Source organism: Gorilla gorilla, chromosome 3, assembly GCF_029281585.2.
Source record: "Gorilla gorilla gorilla isolate KB3781 chromosome 3, NHGRI_mGorGor1-v2.1_pri, whole genome shotgun sequence".
In the NCBI taxonomy this organism is placed as follows: domain Eukaryota; kingdom Metazoa; phylum Chordata; class Mammalia; order Primates; family Hominidae; genus Gorilla; species Gorilla gorilla.
In genome coordinates this window covers 205,513,104-205,530,582 of record NC_073227.2, presented here as the reverse complement: position 1 = coordinate 205,530,582, position 17,479 = coordinate 205,513,104, and the positions used below count along the sequence as shown (strand labels likewise).

The 17,479-nt window shown below is 44.6% G+C and overlaps 1 long non-coding RNA gene across 1 annotated transcript in view; it reads left to right on the top strand.

Annotated features, from left to right (window-relative positions):
* The window catches only part of LOC134758378 (uncharacterized), a 31,149-nt gene extending 26,462 nt beyond the window's left edge, over positions 1-4,687 (top strand). The window contains exons 2-3 of the long non-coding RNA XR_010133559.1: positions 1,826-1,914; positions 3,771-4,687. This is a non-coding gene — a long non-coding RNA (uncharacterized lncRNA). The remainder of the gene's footprint in view (positions 1-1,825; positions 1,915-3,770) is intronic.
* The last annotated feature ends 12,792 nt before the right edge of the window (positions 4,688-17,479 follow it).

Below are 17,479 nucleotides of genomic sequence, written 5' to 3'. Positions count from 1 at the left end.
AGTAGAAAAAGGAACAGAAAATTGAAATAAAAGGGTGAAACTGATGCTATAAACTTTATTTTTATTTTATTTTGTTTATGTATTTTGAGATGGAGTCACGCTCTGTCACCCAGGCTGGAGTGCAGTGGCGCGATCTTGGCTCACTGCAACCTCTGCCTCCTGGGTTCAAGCAATTCTCCTGCCTCAGCCTCCCGAGTGGCTGGGACTACAGGCACCTGCCACCACACCCAGCTAATTTTTTGAATTTTTAGTAGAGACGGGGTTTCACCATGTTAGCCAGGATGGTCTTGATCTCTTGACCTTGTGATCCACCCGCCTCAGCCTCCCAAAATGCTGGGATTACAAGCATGAGCCACCGCGCCCGGCCTGACTCTATAAACTTTATAAAATTAATCAGAAAATATGAAAGGGGGAGACATGAAAATAAACCCAGCTTGCATCACCTTCAGCATTGACCTTGAGGTCAGCCAGCTCAGACCTGCTTCCTCAGAGTTGTTTGAGGAACGACTATTGTTGTCCTAGGATCATGTAGACCCTGTTATGAGATTATACTTCCCCTTAACTGCTCGATAGAAAACAACTTGAGAATTATGAAACATTAAGTTTTCCCTTTGAGCTACTCCTTCAGTTCCCGCATATTGATGAAACTACTGACTCAGCTGGTCCAAAGGACCCCACAAGAGGCTGGCTCACCAAAGAATGCAGTTTTCACATCCTGATGATTTCATCCCCCTATGAGCAATCAAGGACCCCAGTTATCCAGCCCCTTCCCCTTCATGATCCCCTTAAAAGCCCCAGCCAAGGACTCCTTGGGGAGATGGATTTGAGGGTCTCCTCCTGTCTCCTTGCTCGGCACCCTGAGATTCTTAAACTTTCTCTGCTGCAAACCCTGCTGTTTCTGTGTAATGGGTCTGTTACTGCACAGTGAACACATGAACCTGTTGGTCCTATAACAAGGGACTGAGAGTAACCAGAGGGGTTATGCTAACGTGTGTCTCAGTGCAGCCAATCAGCCCCATGTGCCTCAGAATGAAAATATTAGGTGGACAACTACATGTGCGAAGCTTCATGTTTTCTCAAGATATGATACATGAACACCCTTTGTTCGGCACCCAAACAAGTCACTAGGCATTGCTTTTGGCTGATAGGTGGGACTGACCATGTATATCAGTTCATGGGATGACACTAAGACAGTCACAACTCAGAGATAAGTTAACCTCTCAGACTGCAATGAAGAAGAATAAAAAGGTAATGAGTGAAGTCAGACTAATGAATAAACAGTAAACTACTGACTGAGGAGTGATGCTCCTGATGAATCAGTGTGTTGTATCGGGACATCTACAGGAACGTCTGTGAGACTGAACATAATAAGTGTACTGACCTGGAAGAACATGAATCTGTTGTGCTTGCTTTATCTAGGAAAGAATGACTATTAATAGCAGGAGATGGGTGGACATAAACCCTCTCCAGAACAAATGAGACAGCCAGCATCGGGGGTAGGGTGGGGAAAGGAAATGACAGTCACTGGTGGACACAGCTTGGGGCAGGAGCTTCAGTAGGTGTCACCAGGCCTGTGGGTCTCTGTGCTCTGTTTTCTTATTCATCCAGTAGCCTCGAAGGGACCTGGATACCTGGAAGGGGCTGCCGGGGATGGAGTAAGTAGTCTTTGGAAAGACCTAATCTTTCTTATAAAGTAATAAATTGGCTTCCTGCTTTACAGTTCAGGTCTTTGGGGAGAGTTATATAGCTATTCCTTTATAACAAACAATCACAACTTTAGTGGCATAAAATAAAAAAATTCATTCATTCTTATTATCTCCTACAGTCTGAGGATTACTGGGACTAACAGGACTTCAGCTGGGGCTTCATTGTGTGGTGTGGGCTTCCTGACAGCACGGCCACTGGTTTCCAAGAGTGAGTATCCCAAGAAAAAGCCAGTAGGATATGGCATTGCCTTTTATAATCTAGTCTTAGAGTCACAGAGTGTCACTTTTCCTATCCTCTATTGGTTAAAGCAGGGACAAAAGCCCACCCAGGTTCAAAGGGAAGGGACATAGACTTCACCTCTTGATGGGAGGTGACAAGATCACATTATGAAAACAGCATGTGGGCCGAGGGATGCTCTCGCACCATCTTTGGATCACGTAGTCCACCAGCCTGTCCTCTGGCAAATAACTCACACCCTTCCCGCATGCAAAATACACTCATCTCCCACCAAAGACCCCTAAGTCTTACTCTTTTATGGCATCGGGACAGGTCAGGATGGAATAAAGCCAGGTTTCCCTCACTCGCTCTGCCGTACAGGGATGCCTGTTCCTATTCCATTGATTGGAAAGAGAGAATTTCTCTTGAAATGTTTCCTGTCCCTGCCACTTAAGCAGTTCTGGGTTTGGCTGCCCTGAATCTATGTCAAGAGACATGGAAGGGGAAGAAGAGGAAACTTACCACCTTATTCATCTTTCTTGGAGTTCGGCTCTCCCTCTCCTACCCACCTGCTGTTTTTTCCTTGCAGAGTCCCTATTAAGTTGCTTTATGTATCCACTCTGGGGTTCTTAGAAGTAACCTGTTGGGGAGCTACCATGGCATCGGCTCACTCCATTTTAACTGGAACCAGATCCACAAGCCATTTCTTAATTTTTGAGATGTTTGCCATTTGGAGAGGCTGGGAATGGCAAACCATTTTTTTTTTTCTTTTTTCAAATCCTGCAAGTCCTGCCACCTTTATATTTCACCATGGGTTCCTTAGCTCATATCCATTCTCTCTTATTTTTTATTTATTTTTAATTTTATTTATTTATTTATTTGAGATGGAGTCTCTCTCTGTTGCCCAGGCTGGAGTGCAGCGGCGCGATCTCGGCTCACTGCGAGCTCTGCCTCCCGGGTTCACGCCATTCTCCTGCCTCAGTCTCCTGAGTAGCTGGGATTACAGGTGCCTGCCACCATGCCAAGCTAATTTTTTTTTGTATTTTTAGTAGAGACGGGGTTTCAACGTGTTAGTCAGGATGGTCTCGATCTCCTGACCTCCTGATCTGCCCGCCTCGGCCTCCCAAAGTGCTGGGATTACAGGCGTGAGCCACCGCACCCGGCCTACTCATCTTTATTTTTATTTTCATTTCTTTTTATTTTTTTTCGAGACGGAGTCTTACTCTGTCGCCCAGGCTGCAGTGCAGTGGTACGATCTCAGCTCACTTCAACCTCTGACTCCTGGATTCAAGCAGTTCTCCTGCCTCAGCCTCCCAAGTAGCTGGGATTACAGGCGTGAGCCACCACGCCCAGCCTATTTATTTTTATTTTTTATTTTCATTTCTTTTTTTTTTTTGAGATGGAGTCTTACTCTGTCGCCCAGGCTGGAGTGCAGTGGTACAATCTCGGCTCACTTCAACCTCTGACTCCCGGATTCAAGCAGTTCTCCTGCCTCAGCCTCCCACGTAGCTGGGATTACAGGCGTCCGCCACTAGGCCCTGATAATTTTTGTATTTTTAGTAGAAATGGGGTTTCTCCATGTTGGCCAGGTTGGTCTTGAACTCCTGACCTCGTGATTTGCGCGCCTCGGCCTCCCAAAGTGCTGGGATTACAAGTGTGAGCCACCGCGCCTGGCCCATTCTCTCTTATTTTATTGTGGCAGCTAGAAGTTAGGTGGCCCGTGTGCCTGTCAATTCCCTCCACTCAGTCATACAGCTCATTGATACATTTTCTATTTTCCAAGTTATCCTGGGTTTCAATGTTGCTAAACTTCCCACCACTACACAAACCTGTCTTCCCTCTTCCAGGTTTCAACAATATTTTCATCATATTTATTGAAGCCCTCACTGACAGACTTCTCAAGGCCCCTCTACCTTCTATTCGCTGCCTGGCCCCAAAGCCAGTGCCACACATTTTAGGTTTTCAACAGCAGCAGCACCTATGATGTTTCCAAAATCTGTATCATTAAAGTTTGATCAGAGAAGCAAAACCACCTTGAGCAAAACAAGGAATTTATTAAAGAGATTAGGATACACATTGTTATGAGAGCTGCAACCTGCTGCCCCTGTGTCCAGAAGTGGGCCTGAAGTCAGCAGGGCTGGCAAATGGATGTGCAGTGGGAGAGGGTAGGCGTGAGCTGCACCTGCAGGGAGGAGATGGAACTCCTGTGGATGGACTGAAACTGATGTCTTCCATGTCAGCCTCTCAGGCCTTCAACACTCCAGCTCTGATGATGAAGATGACCTGCAGAGGAGCTGGTGCCCTTCACCATGGAATTGCTCATAAACCCAAGATTCAGTGAAGCTGAAGAAGCAGTTCTGGTGGGAGCTGGAGGAACTGCAGGCACAGCTACTGCCCTGTACCAATACATTGAGCCAGTGGCTGCCTGGCATTGTGTGTGAGCCACCACAGCGCCTGGCCCTACACAGACTTTGACTGTAAGTATGACTGCTGTTTCACTTCTGCCTTCCAAACTTTGCTCAGATTTTCTGAGAAACATAGTTCAGCTTAGGTACATTGACACAGTACAAAGCCACCGCAGTGGCTGGTCAGGGAGGGATTATGAATGCAGGCTGAGAATGCATGGGAAGCGTTTGTCTATTTATAGAGTAGGTACCATTCAAGGATTTATGTGAATCAGGTGCAAAGAACTCACACAAAGGTGGGGAAAGTTAGTACTTAGAAATCAGTGATACTAGATAACCAATAAATAAAAATAAACTTATTTTTAGAAAATAAGAAAATAGAAAAGCTTTAATAAAATAGTATTGGGCCGGGTGCAGTGGCTCACGCCTGTAATCCTAGCACTTTGGGAGGCTGAGGTGGGCGGATCACCTGAGGTCAGGAGTTCCAGACCAGCCTGGCCAACATGGTGAAACCCAATCTCTACTAAAAAAAACCACAAAAATTAGCTGGGCGTGGTGGTACGTGCCTGTAATCCTAGCTCCTCAGGGAGCTGAGGCAGGAGAATCGCTTGAACCCAGGAGGTGGAGGGTGCAGTGAGCCAAGATCGTGCCATTGCACCCCAGCCTGGGTGACAGAACAAGATTCTATCTCAAAAAAATAAAAATAAAAATAAATAAATAAAATAGTATTGAAATGGTGAATAATACTATTTCAGCCTATCCTAAACAGATCATGCAGATAGTAAGAGGTTTTCTGCATGAGTTTGCTAGGGCTGCCGTAACAAAATACCATGGACGGGAGCTTTAACAACAGAAATTGATTTCTCACAGTTCTGGAGGCAGGGTGTTCAGGACCAAGATATTGGCAGGCTTGGTTTCTCTGAATCCTCTCTCCTTGGCTTGCAGGTGGCTGTTTTCTTTTCTTTTTTCCTTTTTTTTCTTTGAGATGGAGTCTCACTCTGTCACCCAGGCTGGAGTGCAGTGGCGCCATCTCAGCTCACTGCAACCTCTGCCTCCTGGGTTCAAGCGATTCTCCTGCCTCAGCCTCCTGAATAGCTGGGATTACAGGTGCCTGCCACCACGCCCAGCTAATTTTTGTATTTTTAGTAGAGATGGGGTTTCACCATGTTGATCAGGCTGATCTCAAACTCAGGACTTCATGATCCACCTGTTTCGGCCTCCCAAAGTGCTGGGATTACAGGTGTGAGCCACCACGCCCGGCAGCTTGCAGGTGGCTGCTTTCTTGCTGTGTGTTCACATGGTCATTCGTCTGTGTGTGCACATGTGTAGTGTCTGTGTCTGTGTCCTAGCCTCCTCTTCTTTTAAGGACACCAGTCAAACTGGATTAGGGCCCACTTTCCTGACCTCCTTTTACCTTAATTCCCATTTTAAAAGGCTTATCTTCAAATACCATCACATTCTAAGGTACTGGGGGTTAGAGCTTCAATATATGAGTTTTAGGGAGACACAGTTGAGCTCATAACATTTTCTATAGAACAATCAAGTTTGAGACATGCCACATGCTGTATTTTCTTCTTGGAAATTTGCAAAGTATATATGCATATGAATGATTGTGCAAAGTCCTGGAAAACATCCAGTATTCATTTTTCACACTCTCCCTGTTTGATCCATTATTTATTGATAACCTTCCACTGGCTTCCTTTATGCATTGGCTGAGTGCATTGAGCTGCCGCGTGGAAATATGATCTGCCGGCTGCCGCTGGCAGTCAGGAAGGGAAGGTGGACATGGAGAGAGCAAGCAAAAGCTGGAGTCTCAAGGAGATGAAGTGGAACCCCGGGCTGTATCTCATTAGAGCACATGTTGGCCTCTCATCACTTCCAGGCCTCCGGCTTTGAAGATGCTCGGGGAGTTGCTTTGGAGGGCTACGTGGAGAGAATGGGATTGGTAAGTGGGCAAGAGGGTTGGCTCTTGCTGGATGGAATTGCGTCTTCCATCTCTTCCAAGGGGACTTCTGGATTGCCAGGGGCCTGGCATGTCCTGCCTCACCCATACTTGCTGGCCAGGGTGAGTGGCCTCTCACCTGGCCTAACCTTGCTGCCCTCTTTGTTTTGCTCTTTGCGGGTGAGGAAAAGAGCAGAGCTGTGGATGCCACTGGAGCGTGGCCAGGCTGGGTGAGGACCCACACAGAAAGGTGTGGGCAGGCGTGGTGGGTGGGGGCGGGGGATAAGGCATGGGCCCTGGGCAGTCAGCCAGTGCCCCCGTCACGCCCTGGCTCCAGGTGTCCAGCATCAGCCGTGTGCACATCCCACCTCGCAGGCCTCTCCCGGCTGCTGGCCCACTTTCTGCATGCTACTCCTACTTCTCTGACCTCCTGCTCAGCTCAGCTATCCTAGCTCAGAGTTCCGCCTTTCTTCTCGAATACAATCAGAATTCTCTCTGTTGGCCCTGGACCCCCATGCTGAACAATTCCCATGGTGCTGGCCTTCTCTCAATCCTCTGAATTAAACCCCAGACTGACTGCAAGTCTTCAGCCAAGTGAAGACTTCCGGTGGCCTCTCTGCCACCCTGGCACTCGAGGAAGCAGATGCTTCTCTCTCTTCCTGTAGTGCTCTTACCATGGATCATCTCCAGGTTCTCCCAACAGGATCAGTCAGCTCCTCAACTCAGCTGTGCTGTAACCCTGGTATCTCTGCAGTCTGGTGAAGATGACGGTGTTTTAATGAAGCGTGCATCTCTACAGTAACTGGCCTGGCACATGCGAACAGGAACAGCAGCTTCCTCTCCTGCAGGGTACGGTGCAGATTGCTTTCCACGCATTATTTCTGCTCCTCACACCACCCTCCCCAATCCGAAAGATAGAGCATATTGTCCTAATTTTACCAAGCAGAAAACTGGCTCCCAGAGAGCAGCTCTGCTCAGCTAGTGCATGTCAGAGCACTGCCTGGGACCCACATCTCCTGACTCCAGGGCCAAGGCACCTCCGGGCCCTCACACGGGCATTAATAGAGATACGTTTCATGTTCAAACCAGCCCTTTGGCCAAGCATCATCCTCAGTCTCTCAGAACTTACTGCATTTTCTTCTAAACCCCAATTCAAAAGTTCCATATAGCATGGTGGTTCATGCCTATAATCCCAGTGGGAGGCTGAAGTAGGGGGACTGCTTGAAGCCAGGAATTTGAGACCAGCCTGGGTAACAAAGCGAGACCCCATGTGTAAAAAATAAAATAAATGAAAAATTAGCTGGGCGTGAAGGTGCACCCTTGTAGTCCCAGCTACTCCAAAGTCTGAGGCGGGAGAATTACTTAAGCCCAGAAGTTCGAGGCTGCAATAAGTCATGATTGTACCATAGCACTCCAGCCTGGGTGACAGAGAGAGACCCTGTCTCTAAAAAACAAAAGAAATAAAAAATTAGCTGAGCAGGGTGGCACATACCTGCAGTCCCAGCTCCTTGGGAGGCTGAGGCAGGAGAATTGCTTGAGTCTAGGAGGTCAAGGCTGCAGTGAGCTGTGGCTGTACCACTGCACTCCAGCCTGGGTGACAGAGCAAGACTCTGTCTCAAAAAAAAAAAAAAAAAAAAGTCCCTCAGTAGTCTCTGTCATAATACTCCCCTTGGTATTCACTGCACTTGGTAACCCTGAAACAATTCCTACAGTGAACCCCATTCACTGAATTGCTTTGGGAAACGTACACTTTCTAAATTAAAGCTGTCACATCAGTGTGAGAGTTATGCTTACCCAGGAGGTCTGGACGCGTTTCTCTCCTGGTTTGGCTTTGATCTGTTATCCTTGCGGCTTCCTTTTTCAGAATCTCCCTCTCTCGTCTCTGCCTCCACAGTCGGTCCCCACCCCACATCTCACAGAATGTATTTGCATTCTAAGCAACATCCCTTCAAACCTCACACATGTCTTTTTCTCCTATATATATTTAAAAGTAATACATTTAAGGACGTGCCAACTTAATTAAATACTCTTGAGATACTCACAAAATCATGGGAGTTGTCCATGGTGGCATTTCTTCTTTTTTTCTTGAGATGGAGTCTAGCTCTGTCACAGTGGTGTGATCTCGGCTCACTGCAACCTCTGCCTCCTGGGTTCAGGTGATTCTCTTACCTCAGCCTCCCGAGTAGCTGGGATTACAGGCGCCCACCACCATGCCTGGCTAATTTTTGTATTTTTAGTAGAGATGGGTTTTCACCATGTTGGCCAGGCTGGTCTGGAGCTCCTGACCTCAGGTGATCCACCTGCCTTGGCCTCCAAAAGCTCTGGGATTACAGGCACGAGCCACCACACCCAGCCCCGTGGTGCATTTCTTAAGCAGAATTTTGTGTTCATGCCATCGAGAAAGGGCTAGTAAAATATTTTGTATTTCTTTAAGACTCAGTTTAAAAAGCGTTGTAAAAATATTTTCTCACCAGATCCTTAAACAATCTCTAAGAGGATTAGGCTGGTTGGTATTTTACAGACAAGTAAATAGGCTCAGAGTGGGTGGGTGACTTGGAGCACCCCGCAGCTGATGTGGAGGGAGGTCTTCTGAGCCAAGGTCCGTGCACATTGTCTACACCACACCGCACTACACGTGGTGTAGACAATGTGCACTGACTTTAGCTCAGAAGACCTCTCTCCACATCATGGATAAATGTAGCTTTTATCCAGAGGGCCTACTGACGCCCTGTTTGGTGGACCAGTGCCCTGCAATAAAAGCAAACCTTATCCTCTGTTGGAAGTCCCATGTCCACAATTCCGTTAAGAATTCTGGCCTGTGCTTGTGCCCTTGCTGGCTATAATGTGAGGGAGATGTGGTTGAAACGACCACGGGGAGAGTTTCAGTGACATCTCGTTTTTTCCCCTGAGTCTGGGATACGGAACACACAGTCTCTTCCTTCAGCTTCTTAATCTCCTGGGTGGGAGAGGGGAGGAACAACCATTTATATCAGGGGTGTCCAATCTTTTGGCTTCTTCCCTGGGAAGAAGAAGAATTCTCTTGGGTCACACATAAAACACACTAACGATAGCTGATGAGCTAAAAAACAATCACATACACAAAAAAATCTCATGATGTTTTAAGAAAGTTTACGAATTTGTGTTGGGCCACATTCAAAGCTGTCCTGGGCCTCTTGCAGCCCATGGGCTGTGAGGTTGGACAAACTTGATTTACGCCAATTGCAGGAGAAATCACTAGATTGATGGAGTTCAGAACCAATCGTGGCCTCAAGAAAGCTCCCATTCCCTCGCTACTGCCAGATAAAAATGTGAGAATCTGAAACCAAATCTGTCTATGCAGGGTTTGGAAACTGGTCACTATGGAAGCAGATACAGTCTGACAGTATATGACCTTCTGCTGGTTTTGTCCAAGTTAAGCCAGACTTTATGAGAACAAACCAGCCACGTGAAAAGCTAGAGAAGAACATACCAGGAATAGAGACTAGGAAACAGGGAGCCCTGAGGAAGGAATGCACAGAATGAGTTTCAGCAACAGAAAGGTCTTCAGTGTGGCTAAAGCAAAATTGGCAAACTTCTTTTGTAGTGGGCCAGCTAGCAAATATTTCAAGCTTTGTGGGCCATTTAGCCTTGGTTGCAACAGCTGAGCTCTAAAAAATAAGAGCTGCTTCTTTAGCCTAAAAGCAACCCTGGACAATACGTAAATGAATGGGCATGGCTATGTTGCAACGAAACTTTATTTATCAACACTGAAATTTGAATTGCATCTCATTTTCATGTGTCACAAAATATTGCTTTTCTTTTTTCTTTTTTCTAGCCATTTAAAAATGTAAAAATCATTCTTGGTTCAGAGGCTGTACAAAAACAGGCAGTAGGCTGGCTTTTGCCTGTGGGCTGTCGTGTGGAGACCTCTATGCTAAGCACAGTGAGCAGGGAAAAGAATAGTTGCAGATGAAATTAGAAAGTTAGGCAAAGGCCAGAACATATGCAGAGAGAGGTTTTAAGCCATTGAAGGGAGTGTGAATTTTATTCTAATTGCTATGGGAAATGTGTGAATAACTTAAGGCAGGAAAGTGACATGATATATTTGAATCACACTCTGGTGCCTCTGAGCAGACTGAACTATTGGGGAAAAAAAAAGTAGACGCAGAGATACCGGTGAGGAGCCTGCTCCAGCCAACCGGGCAAAGATGATAAAACACGACACTGGGAATTCCATCCCCAGCCTCAAAATGGATGACCTCTCAGGATGAGAGAGTGTTTAAGTATCCAAGAGTGCCCGGCACATACTTTATACTCAGAATGTTAGCGCCAGGTGCTTTTTTTTCTTTCTTTGGTGGAAAAAGCTAAGGATACTTGGCTTTGTCCAAATCTCTAAAATGGGTCGTTCTACTTAAAGCAGGTGAGATAATGTCATTAAAAGCAAGTAGACATATGTTTAAGTTCTGTTAATGACTCTGTGACAGAATACAGGCACACACACACACACACACACACACACACACACATATATGTTAACTTTAGGTGTCAGTGACTAGGCTAAAGGATACCCAGGTAGCTGGTAAAACATTATTTTTGGGTGTGTCTGTGACTGTATTTTAGGAAGAAGTTAGCATTAGAGTCTGTAGGCTGAATAAAGAAGATCTTCTCTCATCCATGTGAGCAGGCATCAACCACTCTGTTGAGGAAGTGCCAGAATAGAACATAAAGCCAAAGGAAGGGTGGTCAAACATTCTCTGTTTGAATGAGAGCGGCCATCTTCTCCTGCCCTTAGCCATCAGTGCTCCTGGTCCTTGGACCTTCAGACTTGAACCAGGACTTACATCATCAGCTCTCCTGGTTGTCAGGCCTTCAGACTTGAACTGAATTATACCACTGGCTTGCCTACTTCTCCAGCTTACACATGGTGGTGGGACTTCTTGGCCTCCATAAACACATGGGCCAATTCCTGTAATAAATTGCTCTCTCTCTCTTTCTGTGGTATATATATATGTGTGTGTGTGTGTGTGTACACAGACACACATACCTATTGATATGTGGTATTAGGGTTCTCTACAGAAATAGAACCAATAGTCTAAATGCCCCTGAGCATCATGGGAATCTAAGCGTGTCAATGGAGGCATTTTTACATTATTAACTGAAGAAAAATGTGGCCTTTTAATGATTTTTTAAGATTAGGGAACAAAAATAAGTCAGAAGGAGTCAAATCAGGACTGTAAGGTGGATGCCTGATGATTCCCTTTAAAACTCTTGCAAAAATGCCCTTGTTTGATGAGCAGAATGAGCAGGAGCATTGTCCAGGTGGAGAAGGAGTCTCTGGTGAAGCTTTCCTGGGCAATTTTCTGCTAAGGCTCTGGCTGGCTTTCTCAAGATACTCTCATCATAATAAGCAGATGTTGTTGTTCTTTGGGAATCCAGAAGGTCAACAAGCAAAATGCCTAGCGCACTCCCCAGAATGGTCACCTTTGCTCTTGACCAGTCCTCTTTTGCTCTGACTGGACCACTTCCACCTCTTGATAGCCATGGCTTTGATTGTGCTTTGTCTTCAGGATTGTACCGGTAAAGCCATGTTTCCTCTCCTGTTACAATTCTTTGAACAAACGCTTCAGATTATTGATCCCTCTTGTTTAAAATTTCCGTAGAAAACTCTGCTCTTCTTTGCAGCTGATCTTGGAGCAACAGTTTTGGCACCCATTAAGGGGAAAGTTCGCTCAACTTAATTTTTTAGTCAGAATTGTGTAAGCTGAACCAATTGTGATGTCTGTAGTGTTAGCTATTGTTTCTGCTGTTAATTGTCAGTCCCCTTTAATTGGGGGCATGAACAAGATTTTTTTTTTTTCCTTGCAAATTGATGTGAATGGTCTGCTGCTGTGGGCTTCATCTTCAGCATTGTCTCATCCCTTCTTGAAACAACTTTTTGGGGCTCCTGAAGGCAGCAGAGGCTGAGGCCTGGAGCCAGGCTGGGGCAACCCTAGGAGGCGTCTTAGCCAAAGCAGGTGTCCTTCGGGGGCCACAGGCCGCCCACCTGCCTCAGGCCCTTGGCCACCCCTCCCCTCCCTGCGCCCAGTCCCCAGTTGTGCCAGAGAAGCTGTGCTGCTGCCTGGTGGGAATTGGGGGAAGGGAAGTTGAGAAGAAGGTCCTGGGGTAGCGCTCAGGCCTGCTGCCCACACAGACTGCCGTGGCTGAGAGAGTAGGATCCTGGCCGTCCCTGTGCCTGTCTTCTTGGAAGGAGCAGGGGTGCCTTGTAGCTGTGCCTGTGAGGAGCAGGATTCTGCTGCAGGCACTCAGCCAGCAGCTGCAGGCTCTGTTGTTTTTACACCGGTGACAAATGACATGGCCAGACACACTGCAATGTCTGAAGAAACCTCTGTAGAAGAGCAGGATGCTGTGGACACGCTGTGGCCCAGACAGAGGCTGCCAAGCAGATGAAACCTGCACTTGGCCAATTTGGCCAAAGAAGCCCCCATACTCTCCGTGAAAGAGTTCCACCAGAAGCTGTTGTGTCAGTAACAGTCTCAAAAAAAAAAAAAAAAAATCAAACAACAACAACAACAAAAACCCCACAAACCCACCAACACTAAAGATCAGTTTTGAGTCTGATTTGAAAGCTAGATCCCATTCTGCAGAGGCATTGACATGGCGAGATGCCATCCTAATAGCCAGATCTGCAGGTCCCTCCATCGTGCCAGTGAGAATGCTCCATTCACCATTCCTCAGCTTCTGGTTCCGGTCTCAGAGTTCTCTCTGTATTGGAGGAGTGTTAAAGCTAGAGGGGCCTTTACCCGCTTCCTCTTATGCCCAGATCTGAATATGGAGGTCAAGAGGGGAAAGTGACATGTCCTAAGTCCGAGTAGAGTGAACACCCTCCAGAGAGGCCTGGCCTGCTCGCTCGTCAGACTCTGGGACTTGTGCTGTGAGTTCTTTACCCCTTTATAGGTTCTATACCTACTTCATTTTGTGTATTTACAAAGATAAAAGCATTTAATCATTAGTTATTAATGTTAAGTACACAGCAAAAGCATAAATATGACTTTCATTCTTGGCTTCAAACCTGATCTAACTTGCTGAATTTCTTATGGGGTCATAGATTCAGGGAGATTCAGGGTGAATGACTGATTGTATTTGTTTTCTAGAGCTGCTGTAAAAGATTGTGGTTAAAAAAAACGAACAAACAGGAATTTATTCTCTCACTGTTCTGGAGACCAGAAATCTGAAATCACGGTGCCAGTAAAAGGCCCTAATCCTTGCAAAGGTTCTAGGGAGGATCCTTTCTTGCCTCGTCCAGCTTCTGGTGGCTCTTGCAGTTCCTTGGCTTGTGGCTGCATCACTCCAATCCCTGCCTCCATCTTTACATGGACTTCTCCTCTGGGTATGTGTCTTCTCTTCTATCTCATAATGTCCTTAGATTTAGGGCCCCCCCCATGTAATCCAGGATGATCTTCTCATCTTAACATCCTTAATTGAATTATATCTGCAAAGACTCTTTTTTTTCCATAGAAGATTGCATTCACAGGTTTTGGGTGTTAGGACATGGACATATATTTTGGGGGGTCACCATTCAACCTGCTACAACTATGGACTCTGTCTTGGACAAAAGGTTACTTTAGGAAATCAGTGGCATAATTTGTCTACGTATAAGATGCAAGTTGATGCATTGCCCTGGAATCATTTCCTAATTGCTTCCAGTATGTGAATCTTACCTCTTTGATTAAGCTCTAAGTTGTATGTCCAGGGCTTTTAAAATTGAATTCCTCGATCTAATTATGAAATAGTGTCATCCCATTGTCTTGGCTTGCAAGATTCCGATAAGTTTGCTGTTAACTTTATTTTTGTTCCTTGTATATAATATGTTATTTTCTTCTCTGGCTGCTTTAAAAATTTTTCTCTTTATCATGAGTTTTCAGAAATTTGATTACGATATGCCTTATTGTGTTTTTTATTTGTTTGATTACCTTGCTTATGGTGTGTTGAGTTTCTTGGATCTGTGATCTTATTACTTTCATCAGACTTGGAAAAATTTTGTTCATTATTTCTTCAAATATTTTTCTCTGGCCTCTGTTTCTCATTCTGAGACTTCAGTTATATATATTTTTCAGACAGCTTTGCATTGTCCCGAGAGTCACTCAGTCTCTGTGCATTTTTTCTTTCAGTCTTTTAAAAAAAAGTTCTGTGCTTTATTTTGGATACATTCGATTACTATGAGTTTCTGTCCCTGTGTCTTTTCTGTCTAATTTTCTGCTAATCCTATCCAGTGAATCGTGAAGAATACAGTTTTATTTTAGAATAGTCATCGATTTATAGAAAAATTGTGAAGATATACTCTGTATATCCACTTTGCTATAAAGAAATGCCAGAGACTGGGTAATTTATAAAGAAGAGAGGTTTAATTGGCTTACGGTTCTGTAAGCTGTACAAGAAGCATGAATCTGGCATCTGTTTGGCTTCTAGGGAGGTCTCAGGAAACTTTCAATCATGGTGGAAGGCAATGAGGAAGCAGGCAGTACATCTTACATGGCCGGAGTAGGAGGAAGAGAGAGAGGGGAAAGGTTCTACACATTTTTAAATGACCAGATCTCACAATAACTCACTCACCCACTATTGCTAGGACAACACCAAGGGGGATGTGTTAAGCCAGGAGAAGCCACCCCCATGAGCCAATCATCTCCTACCAAGCCCCACCTCCAACTTTGGGGATTACAATTCAAAATGAGATTTGGGTGGGAACACAGATCCAAACCATATCACCCCAACCCAGTTTCAATTTTCTGCATATGGCCAGCCAGTTTTCCCAGTGCCATTTATTAAATAGGGAATCCTTTCCCCATTGCTTGTTTTTGTCAGGTTTGTTGAAGATCAGATGGTTGTAGATATGCAGTCTTAGTTCTGAGATCTCTATTCTGTTCCATCGGTCTATGTGTCTTGTTTTTATACCAGTACCATGCTGTTTTGGTTACTGTAGCCTTGTAGCATGGTTTGAAGTCAGGTAGTGTGATGCCTCCAGCTTTGTTCTTTTTGCTTAGGATTGTCTTGGCTATACAGGCTCTTTTTTGGTTCCATGTGAATTTTAAAATAGTTTTTTTCTAATTATGTGAAGAATGTCAATGGTAGTTTAATGGGGATAGCAATGAATCTATAAATTGCTTTGGGCAGTATGGCCATTTTCACGATACTGATTCTTCTTATCCACGAGCATGGAATTTTTTCCATTTGTTTATGTTCTCCCTGATTTCTTTGAGCAGTGGTTTATAGTTCTCCTTGAAGAGGTCCTTCACTTCCCTTGTTAGCTGTATTCCTAGGTATTTTATTCTTTTTGTGGCAATTGTGAATGGGAGTTCATTCATGATTTGCCTCTCTGCTTGCCTGTTGTTGGTATAAAGAATGCTTGTGATTTTTGCAGATTGAACATATTTTTTAAAAAAGGTAAAAATAAAAAATAACAATAAAATAATACAAATAAAAATACCGTATAACAACTATTTACATAGAATTTACATGGCATTAGGTACTATAAGTAATCTAGAGATGATTTACTGTATACAGGAGGATGCACATAAGTTATATACAAATACTGCTCTGTTTTATGTAAGGGACTTGAGTATCTGTGAATTTCCTCCTCCATGGGGTCCTCAAACTAATTGCCCTTAGATACTGAGGGATGACTATACTTTATTTATTTTAATGCTCAAAATTTTACAGCATTGACTATCCTTAGTTTGCTACTGTGTTCCTCTGACGTTTTACTTTTTAGCACTTTCTTACATACTACCATTTTTTATTAGCACTTTTTAACTTCTGGCACTATAAGATGCTCCAGGCTCATCTTGTATATTTCCTGCCCCAGTCCTAAAATCAGTCATTTCTTCAAGGAGGCCTGGTTCCTTTTGTTGGAGAATGGTTTTAGAAACCAAGATCTGAGCACTGGCTCTACTAAGTGAAATTTTCATTTCAGATGGTGTACTTTTTTTTTTTTTTTTGAGATGCAGTCTCGCTCTGTTGCCCAGGATGGAGTGCAGTGGTGTGATCTCGGCTCACTGCAAGCTCCACCTCCCAGGTTCACACCATTCTCCTGCCTCAGCCTCCTGAGTAGCTGGGATTACAGGTGCCTGCCACCACACCCGGCTAATTTTTCTATTTTTTTTTTTTTAGTAGAGACGGAGTTTCACTATGTTGGTCAGGCTGGTCTTGAACTCCTGACCTTGTGATCCACCCACCTCTGCCTCCCAAAGTGCTGGGATTACAGGCGTGAGCCACCGTGCCTGGCCCAGATGGTGTACTTTTATCTTAGAAATTTCATTTGGTTCTTTTTTGAAAATATTCCATTTATTTCCTCATTAGCTTCATATTTTCCTTGAGATATGCATTCACAATCATAGTAGCTCTTTAAAAATATTCTTATCTACTAGTTCTATCATCTCTGGCTTTTATCCATGATTGTCTTTATTGATTGATTTTTTCTCTCGATTATGGGTCATATTTTCTTTCTTACTTTTTGACATGTTTGGTAATTTTTTATTGGATTTTAGACACTGTGAATTTTACATTGTTGTGTGTCTGGATTTTTGTTTACTTTTTTTTTATCTTACTTTCATAATATTTTGGTATTTTTAGGCAGGCAGTTATACTTGCAGATCGGTCATCCTTTGAGACCTGTTTTTTAGTTTTGCTCAGGCAAGGCTAAAATAGCTTTCAGTCCAAAGATTGTTCAGCCTTACCAGAGAGACATGAATACCTTGGATAATCAGTAAGGCCTCTCCATTCTGGCTCTCAGGAGCTCGATCAATTCTAAGGCCCATGCGAGCTCTGGGAATATTTAGTTTACCATGTTTTAGTCATTCTTTGTCCAGCAGAGTGGAATATTGTTGTCCACATACATGGCCCAATACTCAGCAAACGCTCAAGTAGACATACTCTGTATAATCACGGCCCAATACTCAGCAAATGCTCAAGTAGACACACTCTGTATAATCACGGCCCAATACTCAGCAAATGCTCAAGTAGACACACTCTGTATAATCACTTCCCTTCCAGAACTCTGCTTCACAACTTCCAGCTGCCTCAGCCTATCTGATCTCTGATGTTCGTTTTCTCAACTCCCTTTCATGGCTCTTTTTGAGTCCTCCCATCATTGCAACTGCAGTACAAAAATTGCCTCTGTCATAGATGATCACAGGGCTTACTTCGTTTGTTTCTTTCTTCTCAAGGATCATAGTCT